This window comes from Triticum dicoccoides, chromosome 7B (assembly GCF_002162155.2).
Source record: "Triticum dicoccoides isolate Atlit2015 ecotype Zavitan chromosome 7B, WEW_v2.0, whole genome shotgun sequence".
NCBI lineage: Eukaryota > Viridiplantae > Streptophyta > Magnoliopsida > Poales > Poaceae > Triticum > Triticum dicoccoides.
In genome coordinates, this window is record NC_041393.1 from 423,446,447 (window position 1) to 423,458,588 (window position 12,142).

Consider the following 12,142-nt stretch of genomic DNA (forward strand, 5'->3'; position numbering starts at 1 on the left):
GTATATGTCATTTCCCTTCAGATTCACTTGTCTTCTATGAGAACAAAATTATGATGATACAAGAACATTTTATTCCCTGCATCATCATATTAAAAAAAATGCACCTAGTGAAATAGTCATAGCCATAATATAAAGAAACAATGGTCATGTACATCCTTTTCTTTGATAAAGACTGAACAACCTTTTTCTTACATATTTCACGTAGGAACAAACCTTTCAACGAGTTGTAAGATAACCGGTTATGTTGGAATGTCGCCTGTAAACCTCGAAGCTCGCATAGGCATCCAAGCATGCGTACTTGGTCTGGTCATGATCCAGGTTGTACTTTTCTCACTCACTGACAGCGATGCTTTTGTTGTTGTTAAGACTTATGTTTGCAACCTTCTTTGCTAGCTTCTCCAATGAAGCCAAATTGCCTGATTTTTGGTTAGGAACCTTGATACCCAGTCCCTGCACATCAACAGATTTTCTGATACCCAAGTTATAGAACTTGAGTTTTTCTATGTCATTGCCAATGGCCGCACCCGCAAATTTTACTGTGTCATTGTCAAGGAAGTTGCGCAAAAGTGGAGGGATAAAACTCCTGGCCTGAGCCTGGTATAGCTGGTAAATTAGGCAATGCTTGCCCACACAAAGCTGCAAGACAGCAGCACATTGTGGCTGTTGATTGGAGATAGCAACTTGTTGCTCAAGTGGAAGCTTCTTCCGCTCTTTGATGTGGACATATCTAGTGTATTCACAGTCAAGGCCAACAACACGCCACTTGGCGTGATTAAGATACTTTTTCCAGATGAATCTGATGAAGGCAACAAATTTGAAGTGTTGCTAGTCACCGTAGTATGAATTCTAATACCACCCTTGCTGATATGAAAAAGGCGGTTTGGATGATTGTTGTCCACACTCTTGGGGAACTGTACACGGACTTTGCCGACCTTAATATTTTGAAGGTTGACAGGGCGAACATTTCTTTGCTGAGGTTGATGGCACACCGACTCCAACGAAGTCTGAGAGGAATCATATGCAATGGGTGTTGATGAGGACAAGGGACATGACAATGTTGATGTTGGGTTCACATGACATGTTTCATAGCCATGGGAATTGGGATGCTTTTTCTTGCATTCAAGGGGAAACTTGAGAATCGTCTCAGAGCATTCTCCAAAGAATTTATTGGTCAGCGGAAGAATAGGCTCTGAAGCATCAACTTGGACTTTATTTTGAACCTTTGACGTCCTTCCATGCAGAAACTATGAGGAGGGAAATATAATCATGGTATTGCCCCCACTCATAGGTTGCTCATAATGGAGTTTGTCCATTGTCTTTCCTTTTCCTTCTTTGTCTACCCTCATACTTCCCCCAAACTTGAGTGGAGAGAAGACTTCCATTCCTTGGTCATGTTTTGGTGATGCAGTCATATTATCCAGATGCTGATTTGTTAAAGCCGCACATGGACTAACTGGCACATCAAGCCCAATGTCTCCAATGCGGAGCGTGACCGACTGTGGCACTTGACCATCCATACCTTTGAATAAAGAAAACTTTATATCAGTTTTCTTTGAGTATATTTAGCGTACAGAATGTTTATAAATTTCATGTACTTTTAGAAATTCATATGTTGCAATCCTATGTTGGAATTAGAAGATGGGGGGAGAAATATGTCCCACCGGGCGTGCCAGAATCTGATGACGGGAAAATGGCGGGCATGAGACACGCGTCCACGTCATTGATACATAATGAAATTTAAATGCATAAAATAAAAGTAGAATCAAACATTGCAGGTACTTTATTTCCAGAACTCTTACATTTACATAAAAGATCTGTTAATTACATCTCCGTAGAGAAAACCCCTGATTAAGAATTCCAACATATCTATTACATAGGATTACACCACATGCCTATTACAATATTCTACAAGAGAAATCCTCCTCGCGGTCGACAATGAACTCCTGCTTGGTGATCTTGAAGTTTGGTTCCATGCAAGTACTCCTCTATGATTTCATGTGTGATGTTTGGGGATATACTTCCTAGCATGCAACCATTTGTGTGTGTTCCCCCTCATGTATATGCAGAATGCAGGTCGATTTTGGCTACACATAGTTTTATCCTACGTTTGGCATATAGGATATGTTCATATTTTCTTTGGGAATTTTATATGACATCTTTGGTTTTGGTGTCATGGACATTTGTGACATGCCAATTTTAACAAGTTTTGCATCATCACATTACTACTATCATCGCGTAGCACTGATATGGTGCCCGCATGTAGCGTAACGGACTGAAGCTTGCTAACACAATCTTGATGCTTTCTATGGCGCATGTGACATGTGCCATGTTTTGCTGATTTTGACCTCACACGGTATCAAAACTAACAACGCGGTGCAATCATATGACACACCCGTATAGCTTGACCCGAATGGAGTTTGCAAGTGGAGTTTGCTTATGATATTTTTTATTTGTTTAAAGCCTATGTGGGCTACATGAAATATGCCTTATCATGTATTTTGCATGAATTTTGTATGCATATGTGGATGTGGAGTGAACTTATTTTTTATTAAGTTCTGCTTTACCTGTACTACTAATGACACCGCATGGCACTAAGGTAATGCCCGCGTGCAGCGTAACCAAGCAAAGGTTTATGGAGCAATTATGGTGTTGCATGCGTCATATGACATCTATCATTTTTGTTTATGTTTGTACCTTACATGGTATTAGCACTAACTCCGCATAGCGTCATTTCATTGGCGCTTGTGTGTAGCACAACCCAAGTAAAGTGAGTTTGTGATATCCATTTGTGATGATGCTAATAGTTTAGGCTCTTATAGCATTGGAGTATGTTTGTAACATCTTTTATATGACTTTGGCCAAAATATGTGGCATGATTGTTTTATTTAGATTTATCTTACTTGTATTACTACTAACACCGCGTAACACGAATATTGTGTCCGCGTGTAGCGCAACCAAGTAAAATTGGTTTATGACGTGCAATTTTGATGATGCTAATAGTTTAGGCTCTTATAGCGTTGGAGCATTTCATGACATATTTTATTTGACTTTGGCCAAAATATGTGGCCCGAATGTTTTGCTTGATTTTATCTTACTTGTATTACTACTAACACCGCGTAGCATTAAGATAATGCCCGCGTGTAGCGTAACCAGGTAAGATTGGTTTTTATGATGCAATTTTGATGATGCTAATAGTTTAGGCTCTTATAGCGTTGGAGCATTTTTAATCCATATGAGGGATTGTCTTGTGACATGTGGGTTAATTTCCTACATGCAATTGTATTATCACCAGTTTCCCTGTAGTCTAAAACATATCATATATGGACACGTGACTAAGCGAAACTGGTCGAACATTTATATGATTTTGCATTTCAAGTGCATGAGAGTATTTATCAGGTTTCACTTCACTTGTATTAGTACTAGCATCATGTAGCAATATCGTGCCCATGCGTAGCATAACCAAATGAAGTATGTTGATTTCTTCTTGCTTGTATTATCACCAACATAGCATAAACTGTACTCATATTTTGCATGGACATGACAAAGTCTATGACAACTGTCGGTTCAAGTTTAGTTATATAGGACTAAACTATATATATATTATCGTCAAGTTTATTTGGGACTTTTCCATATTGCGAGCGCACTATGTTTTGCCTAGTGCAAATCAATAGAAAAATCATCTATCAAATAACTTAATTTGTTTCTATTCCTAATTTGTATCAACATGGGATGCAAGACCACCATAAGACGAAATAAGATGGATGTAATTTGTTCTTGAGTAAATTTTGGCCTTGACTTGTATCAACATGGAGATGCAAGATCACCATGAGACCAAACCAAGACTGGGCATATTTTTATTTTTGAATTGTATCAACATGAGATGCAAGATCACCATGAGACCAAAACAAAAGTGACTTAATTTAATCTTGGTTTGTATCAACAAAGGATGCTAGATCCCGTGAGACCAAACAAGATGTGCCATATGGAGCGACGTATAACACCACTATTGTTTGAGACATATGATGCAAGAGGAACGTGTCAACAAGGAAGCAAGGAGGTAGCCATGAATTCTAACCTTGCCTTGGCTTTCTTCCCGTACGCGTGAAGTGGTGATGTGGATGAGCAACGCCGGCGTGTAGCAGCTTGTGGGCGGTGCAGATGATGTGAAGCCGGCGACGTCGACGATGAGTGGCGCGGACGACGGAGTGTGTGGCCGACGAGGAGCTGCGCGACGAGGACGACGACAAGACGGACGGCCGGCGGCGACGACGACGGCAAGCGGACGGCCGGCGACGACGAAGCTAGCAGCTTTGCAGCATATGTATATGTGTGAGTGATGGGCAGGTGATTGAGTGAGCGATGGCTTGGTGAATGATGAGCGAGCAGCAGCAGCAGCAACGGCGTGTGGATGGGAGAAAATGAGCCATCCAAGAGCAGTCGAGCGGCCTGGTATTTATAGGGACGGAGGGAAGCAGTGGAGGGCCGGCTGGACGCGTGCCTGCCCACGTTCTGATCGTGGGATCGTGTGAGATCGTGCATGGAGTGGGGCTGCTCCCTTTTTCTTTTTATTTGTTTAATCGCTAATCAACTGGCAAGGTCCCATCAGCCGTTATGGGCTTAGTTAGGCCAAGTTTTTCTACGACGTGTAGGCCTTGGGCCCATTGAGCCTAATTATTTGATTAAGCTCTAACTACATGCAGGCACAATTTTCTTTCTTTTTCGCGTACCTATGGTCTCCTGATTTAGTTAGGAAGCCTTAATACACGTACGTACATGCATGTCTATGCATGGACCAAGAGGAAAAGGAAAAATTCCATTACGTATCTGATTATATAGGCCATGTCATGTACATACATCCTATATGTGTATGTATATGTGCACTTTTTACCCAATAAATCATTTTTTTGAAGTTCCATGAATCGACCTTCTTATTGGCTTTCTATATCAAATTATATTTTGTGTGCATCCATTAAGATACGACGATATTTTGATGGAGGAACATATTGCACCATGCTTCGACAATATTGGTGTCGTCTTTGACGGTGAAATTTTAGATCAATATCCGTCGGCGACGATGTGCATACATACAGGACAGGACTTTATGAATATTTATTTATTTTGTCATATTTCATAATTGTTGGTTTAATGTGTGCATTATCAACGTTCGAATATATAATATGCATTTTTTGTCGGTCGTCGATTTGAGCGGTTGATTATATCTTTTAATTGATTCTTTCATTATAAAATGGATTTTTGCCATTTTGCATTTATATTTTATGTGGTCTATGCATAATTTTATCTTGGTCAAAATCGATGTCAACAGACCAAGTGATGTTTGCGGCAAAATATTCGCAAGAAGTCTGTAAGCTAGACAGTCTTATAAATGATGTAGAAAAAGAGTAGGTGTTTGATTCTATGTAAAAATTTACTTTGTCATCAAACTTTTTATCTCCGGCCGAACTCGTAGAAATTTGTCATTGCAGGCCTTCGGCTTTGACCTCCTAACCAAGAAGTTGGAGTGTTCCCGGATACCATAAGTAATATTTAGTATATCCGGAAACCAGGCAATCTAGTCGTAACGCTCAAACAGACAAAATGTGTTTGGGGAGTTATGTTATATTACTGCTTAATGTAAGAAACATCTTCCAAGGAAAATAGTTCCGTTAGGGATTCCTTTCCTTGGGTCGACATGCAGAAATATGTATGCTTAGGCTTGTATTCAAATTACGGACAGCCTACTCCGTATTAGTTGCAAACACAAAACAGCCCGTCATTGCTTGCCGACCAATTATTCCCTTAAGAACGCTAGCTTTCGGCTTCACCCGTCTGAGGTACAGGTCTGGAGAACCCGGTTGTAACAATCATAGAGGTACTCCCTTTACACCCTAGCCGAACAATTGGGAATGTAGGGTATAAGCACATGAGCAAGGCAACCCAGCTTGGCAAAAACTCAAGTCATAGAGGTGCATATAATGGCAAAAGATGTATGAAACAATCAACATAGACAATGTAAGCGGTAGGCTTTTAATAATAAGCTTCGTTAGAGAAGTCCCCAAGTATAGTGGGGTGTATACATTTAAAGATGTGTACCCCTAATAGTGCGGTAGATCCGAACACTCCCTGGGATATAAAAAGGAAAAACAAAGAAGGTGAGGAGGAGGGAAAATTCTAGTCAAAGTAAAATAGAAAGATTCCGAATTATGCGTAGAATCTTCGGAGCCGCGCAATGTTTCATGGGTTCGGCTCAAGGTGATTATCCGCAACATTGCGAAGGCGATAGGCTCCTCCTGTAAGGACTTCATCTATGATGAAGGGCCCCTCCCATTTTCATTTGAGCCTGTCCTTTTTCTTTTTCGGGAGGCGTAAAACAAGTTCTCCGACACTGTATGTCTTAGCCCACACTTCCCTGCTTTGGTATCGCCTGGCTGTTGTTGATAGAATGCGGAACGAGCCTTTGCAACGTCGCGCTCCTCTTCAAGTCCATCTAGGTCATCCTAGGCTTCTCGCTCTTCGTACATGCGCACTCGAGGTGAGTCATGAATAATATTGCAGGGCCATACAACCTCTGCGCCGTATACCATAAAGAAAGGTGTGTATCCAGTCGTTTGATTGGGCGTGGTCCGCAGCCCCCAGAGTACGGAATCGAGTTCCTCAACCCAGTGCTTATCGGATTCTCATAAGGAGCGCACCAGTCTGGGATTAATGCCGCTCATGATTAGACCATTGGCCTGTTCGACTTGGCCGTTTTTTTGAGGGTGGTATACGGATGTGTAGTCGAGTTTAATGCCCAACTTACCGCATCAAGTTTTCACCTCATCAGTTGTCAAGTTGGAGCAATTATCAGTGATGATACTATGCGGGACACCGTAACGATGCACCACGCCGGATATAAAATCAATCACTGGCCCTGCTCCAACTGTTTTTACTGGTTTGTCTTCTATCCATTTAGTGAATTTATCGACCATAACCAGTAAATATTTCTTGTTATGGCTTCCCCCTTTAAGGGGACCGACCATATCGAGCCCCCAAACCGCAAAGGGCCAGGTAATAGGGATTGTTATTAAGGCAGTAGGAGGCATATGACTTTGGTTGGCAAAAAGCTGACAGCCCACACAACGTTGGACAAGGGTCTGTGCGTCTGCCCGGGCCGTTGGCCAGAAAAAACCTGTCTGAAAAGCTTTGCTTACGAGGGCCCGAGTTGCGGCATGATGACCGCCCAGACTAGCATGTATATCTACCAAGAGTTGTCGTACCTCCTCTTCAGAGATGCACCTTTGTAGGACTCTGGTAGTGCTCTTTTTGTACAGTTCATCCTCGTGCACCTTGAAGGCTTTAGAGCGCCGAACTATGCAACAGGCTTCATTGTGATCATCGGGAAGCTCTTGCCTATTAAGGTAGGCCAGGAAGGGTTCGGTCCATGGAGCGATAATAGCCATGATCTCATGAGCAGAGGGTGTTATTTCTATATACGATCCCCCGGCGGTATCTGTCGTGTGTTTGGCTGCTGGGGGTGTGACCAGGTCCATACTAGATTCTCTGCTCTCACCCTGCCATACTACAGATGTCTTAAAAAGCCTTTCCACAAAGGTGTTAGGTGGCACAGGGTCGCGCTTAGCGCCCATGCAAGCGAGGATGTCGGCTGTCTGGTTACTGTCTCGAGCGACATGATGGAATTCAGGTCCCTCAAACCGAGCTGATATTTTTAGTACGACATTTCGGTATGCCGCCATTTTTGGGTCCTTTGCGTCGAATCATCCATTGACCTGGGATATTGCTAGGTTTGAATCGCCACGCACCTTGAGGCGTGTTGTATGCCCATGGAGACAGCCATGCAAAGACCGTGTAGGAGCGCCTCGTATTCAGCCGCATTGTTGGAGTCTGTATACATGATTTGTAACACATAATAGACTGTGTCCCCGGTGGGGGATGTTAGGATAATGCCCGTCCCTAGTGCGGCTAGCATTTTGGAACCGTCAAAGTACATAGTCCAGTTGGAGTATGAACTATACTCTTTAGGGAGTTCGGCCTTCGTCCACTCAGCGACAAAGTCGGCCAGCACCTGAGATTTAATAGCCCGGCATGGTTTGTATGCTATTTCGAATGGTAAAAGTTTGATGGCCCAATTGGCTATGAAGCCAGTGGCGTCCCTGTTGTTAATGGTTTCGTTAAGTGGTACTTCCGATGCCACTGTGATCGAACACTCTTTGAAATAGTGTCATAATTTTCAGGATGCCATGAAGACCGTATAGGCTATCTTTTGGTAGTGGGGGTATCGGGATTTGCATGGTGTAAGGACCTCCGATACATAATAGACTAGTTTTTGGGTGGGGAATTTATGTCCCTCTTCCTCTCGTTCAACGACGAGTACAACGCTGACTACCTGGTTGGTTGCCGAGGTATACAGCAACATAGGCTCGCCAACACCTGGGGCGGCTAGGATTGGGTTGCTTGCGAGTAGGCCTTGATTTCTTCCAATCCGGCTGTGGCAGCATCCGTCCATTCAAAGCTGTCAATGCGTCTTAGTAGCTTGTAGAGTGGTAACGCTTTTTCTCCTAATCTGGAGATGAAGCGGCTCAAGGCCGCGATGCACCTTGCTAGTTTTTTGGACATACTTTAGCTCGATTGGTATGGCCAATTGTGACAAGGCTCTTATCCTAGCTGGGTTTGCTTTGATTCCTCCATGGGAAACAATGAACCCTAGTAATTTTTTGGTTGGAACGCCGAAGACACATTTCTCCAGATTGAGGCGTATGTCGTATGTCCGTAGGTTTTCGAAGGTAAGGTGAAGATCGCCGATTAGTGTGTCGACGTGTTTTGTCTTGATGACCATGTCGTCCACATATGCTTCGACTGTTTTGCCGATTTGTTTTTCCAAGCATGTTTGAATCATACGTTGGTAAGTGGCCCCTGCGTTTTTGAGTCCGAAGGGCATAGTATTGAAGCAGAAAGGGTCGTATGGGGTGATGAACGCTGTTGCAGCCTGATCCTATTCCTTCATTTTAATCTGATGGTATCCGGAATAGGCGTCTAGGAAACACAATTAATCGTATCCCGCGGTTGCACCGATGATTTGGTCAATGCGGGGCAACGGGAAAGGATCTTTAGGGCAGGCCTTGTTGAGGTCTTTGAAGTTGACTCAAAGGCGCCAGGATTTGTCCTTCTTTCGTATGATGACCAAGTTGGCTGACCAATCTGGATGTTTGATTTCCCTGATGAACCCGACTTCTAGTAGTTTAGCTAGTTCTTCTCCCATGGCTTGACACTTCGGTTCAGAAAATCGCCGCCGTGTTTGCTTCACGGGTTTTAACCCCTTGATTATGTTTAGGCTATGCTCGGCCAGCCTGCATGGGATGCCCAACATATCTGAAGGATGCCAGGCAAAAATATCCAGGTTCTCGTGCAAGAATGTGCGCAAAGAGGCGTCCACTGTCGGTTCTAGCTGTGCTCCAATAGACGATGTCTTGTTGGGGTCCGTCGGGTGCACTTGAAATTTGACTATTTCCTTTACTGGCTTGAAGGAGGTGGATTTAGGTCTTTTGTCAAGGATCACATCATCCTTGTCCACCGTGGACCATAGGGTGGTTAGTTCGTCGGCCACTAGGGCTTCGCATAACGCCTCGAGGGCCAAGGATGTGGTTTTGTTTTCGGCACGTTGTGCTCTGTCCAGGTCGCTCAAGATTGTGATGATTCCGTTGGGTCGGCATTTTAAGCTTCATATACCTGTAATGGGATATAGCCTGGAAGATGAGAAGGCGTCCCGTCCGAGGATGACGTGGTACCCACTGCTGAAGGGGAACACATGAAAGAGGAACTCTTCGGACCTGTAGTTCTCGGGCGTGCCAAACACCAGATCCAATGTAATTCTCCCAGAGCATCGTGCTTCTCGACTGGGGATGATGCTGCGAAAGGTGGTGTTGCTTTGCTCGATGCGTGTTCTATCAATCTGTATTTTGTCGAGCATATCTTCATAGATGATGTTAAGCCCACTGTCGCTGTCCATGAGCATTTTAGTAAGCCTAAAACCGTCCACAATGGGGTTTAGGACTAGGGCGGCCGGTGCCCAGACTGTCCGAGCCTTTGGTTTGTCTTTGGTGGTAAAGGTTATTGCCGCGTCGTTCCATGGGCTCAGTGCGGTAACTTGGTGGACTTCGGTGAGGTCGCGGAGTTCCCTTTTTTGCCAATTACATGAAGAAAAGGTCTCGAAGACCACGAGGACGTTGTAATCGTTCCTCTCTGGGGAGGATTTCCCTGGAGTTATGGTGGAGAGGATGGCCTCTCCACTGTTTGCTACCTACCGTAGTACCCAACATGCTCGAAGGCTATGGGTTGGGTCTATGCTCAAGGTCGCATGTATCAGACAGGGCTTGGCAAGGTGTTCATGAAGAACAGATATATATCCCATAAAGGGTTTATTTTCTCTGCCGCCAGAGTGATGGTCGGATGTCCCACTAGGGTGCTTCCATTTAGTCCGGGCCACTGCTTAAAGGCAGCGGGCTCCAGTTGAGTTTTCTGGTCCTTCCATGTGCTTTCCACCGCGTAGTACTTTTGCACTACCTGTGACAATTCTGTGAAGCTCCATATGTGACGACGGTCGAGGGCGTTCAGTATTCCCTCGTCGGTACAATTGTGATGGAACACCGAAACTGCATCGTGGTCGCAGCAATCTTTGATCTTGCTTTTTACAAGTAGGAATGTGGCCGAAAAGTGATGGACCATTTCCTGAGGTTGCTGCAGTATATACATTAGGTCGTATATGTCTAGAGGCCCGGAGTTGCTTCAAGAGTATTAATTGTGGTGGGTGGGTGGGGTTAAAATTTGAATCCCTACCCACGTTAGTACTTGGAGTTTGGAAAATCTCCAAAGTGACCAGTTCAGATCTGGGGAGATCGAAGTGCTCATCCGTTATCTGAGCCAGAGTTTGGGGGAGTTGGAGTCCCGCCTAATGGTAGAGTATCTGACTCGAGAGGTTTGGAGACCGGAACATATTTAGTTCTCAACATAGGGGAGAAGTATCCTTGGCTCGTTCCTCAACGACCGCTACAAGGTGGGTGACTGGCGGGTGATGAATCTCCCTCTGGTCAGGCTTAAGCCCGATCCGACCATAATCTGTTGAAACCCCCAGGGCGGCGATGCGGTCTAGCAGCTCGTTTAAAGACGATACTTCTACCGGATCCATCTTTTTGGAGTACTCGAGACCGATGCGGAGGATGTGTTCGGCGGTCGTAGGGGGTGTTGTAGGCTTGACGGCCGTATGGGAGCCTACGATGAAACTGCCGAGCTAGAGGGTCAGCCTAGAAGACAGGCTCCTTTGAGAGGTAATGCTGTCGTTGATGACTAGGTGAGCCATAGATCACTTTTTCGGGACTACACAACAGAGCTCTCAATGAAAGCACCAATGCGGTGTCAAAACCGGCAAATCTTGGGTAGGGGGCCCAAGATGTGTGTCTAAGGATCGATGGTAACAATGGACAAAGGGACACAATGTTTACCCAGGTTTGGGCCCTCTTAAAGGAGGTAAAACCCTATGTCCTACTTGATTGTATTTGATGAGTATAGTGGTTACAAGAGTTGATCTACCTCGAGATCATAATGGCTAAACCCTAGCTTGTCTAGCCTATGAGTATTATGACGATGATAGCCTCTACGGACAAAATCCTCTAGTTTATATACACACCGGAGGGGCGTAGGGTTTGTACAAAGTCGGTTCCCCAGGGAAGGAAATAGTACATCCGGACTCTAATCTTGCCATCCCGGTGCACAGGAGTCCTACCCGTATATGGAGTAATGGCCTTTAGCTTTATCTTCATGGCCCATCCTGTCCGGCCCACATCCTTGAGCCAGACACATGAGGACCCCCAAAACCAGGACTCCCTCAACCACTCCCAGTGATGACCGTAGTTTGAGGAGTTCGTGTATTCATCGTGTGTTAATGCTTTGTTCCAGTTCTCTATTAAAAGGAGGCCTTGGTATCCCTTAGTTTCCAATAGGACCCCGCTACCACGGGAGGGTAGGACAAAAGATGTCATGCAAGTTCTTTTCATAAGCACGTATGACTATTTACGGAATACATGTCTACATTATATTTATGAAATGGAGCTAGTGTCGTATCCCCTAGGTTATAACTGTCTCATGATGAATATCA